Raw genomic sequence first — 1,449 nt, 5'->3', positions numbered from 1 at the left:
GCTACAAATTTAGATTCCATAGTTGAATGTGTTATGCATGTTTGTTTCTTCGACTTCCAAGAAACTGCACCTCCTCCTAGAGTAAACACCCAACCCGTAGTTGATTTACTTTCATTCGTGCTAGATATCCAACTAGCATCAGTAAATCCTTCTAATATTATTGGAATTTTAGTATATTGTAGACCTAAGTTCTTGGTTTTCTTTAAGTATCCGAGAACTCTCCCAATTGCTTTCCAATGTTCATTACTTGGATTGCTAGTAAACCTACTAAGTTTACTTATTGCATAGGCTATATCTGGTCTTGTGCATTGAACTGCATACATAAGACTTCCAATAGCACTTGCATACTCTAATTGAGCAATTTCTCTTCCATCATTTTTTACAAGTTTTGAGCTTGGATCAATAGGGATATTATACTCTTACTCTTTTATGTTCAAATGTTTGAACTTATTTATCACATTCTCAATATAATGTGATTGACTAAGGTAATAACCCCCACTAGTCTTTGAGACTTTGATACCCAAAATAGTATCAACTTGTCCAAGATCCTTCATCTTAAATGTGGAAGATAGAAACATCTTCGTTTCTTTTATCCCATCCATGTGATTACTTATAATCAACATGTCATCAACATATAAGCATATAAATATCATGTAATCATCACGCACTTTAGAATACAAACATCTATCCACACTATTATGTTTAAATCCATATGATATAAGTGTTAAGTCAATATGTTTAAATCCATATGATATAATTGCTAAGTCAAATTTCTCATGCCACTTCTTAGGTGCTTGCTTTAGCCCATATAACGATTTAATTAACTTGCATACCTTATATTCATTTCTTGGTAAAACAAAACCTTCTGGTTGTTCCATATAGACCTCCTCATCGAGATCCCCATTTAGGAATGCCGTTTTGACATCCATTTGATGAACATGCAAGTCATATATAGAGGCTAATGCAAACAATATCCTAATTGAAGTTATTCTTGCTACCGGTGTATAGGTGTCAAAATAGTCAATTCCTTCCTTTTGTCGATAACCTTTGGCTACAAGTCTAGCTTTAAAAGTATTTAGAGAACCATCAACATTGTATTTTCTCTTAAATACCCATTTACAACCAATAGGTTTGGATCCGGGTGGTAGATCGACAAGTTCCCAAGTTTTATTTGACATTATTGAATCCATTTCATCCTTGATTGCATCTTTCCAAAACATGCTATCTCGAGAAGCCATAGCTTCTTTATAAGTTTTAGGATCGGTTTCCACTTGTAGAACAAAAGGAATTGTTCTTACAACATTCAACTCATTTCCTTCTACTAAGTAAAAGGAGATAAGTTGATAATCAATTTCATCCAGTCCTAAAGACTTCTTAACTCCAGTTCTTTTGCTTCTTCGTGGTTCATTAGATTCATTAATATCTTTAGAAGATATTTCATCCCGTGTT

The sequence above is a fragment of the Olea europaea genome, unplaced genomic scaffold (assembly GCF_002742605.1).
Source record: "Olea europaea var. sylvestris unplaced genomic scaffold, O_europaea_v1 scaffold1507, whole genome shotgun sequence".
NCBI lineage: Eukaryota > Viridiplantae > Streptophyta > Magnoliopsida > Lamiales > Oleaceae > Olea > Olea europaea.
Note: the sequence above shows the minus strand (reverse complement) of the source record.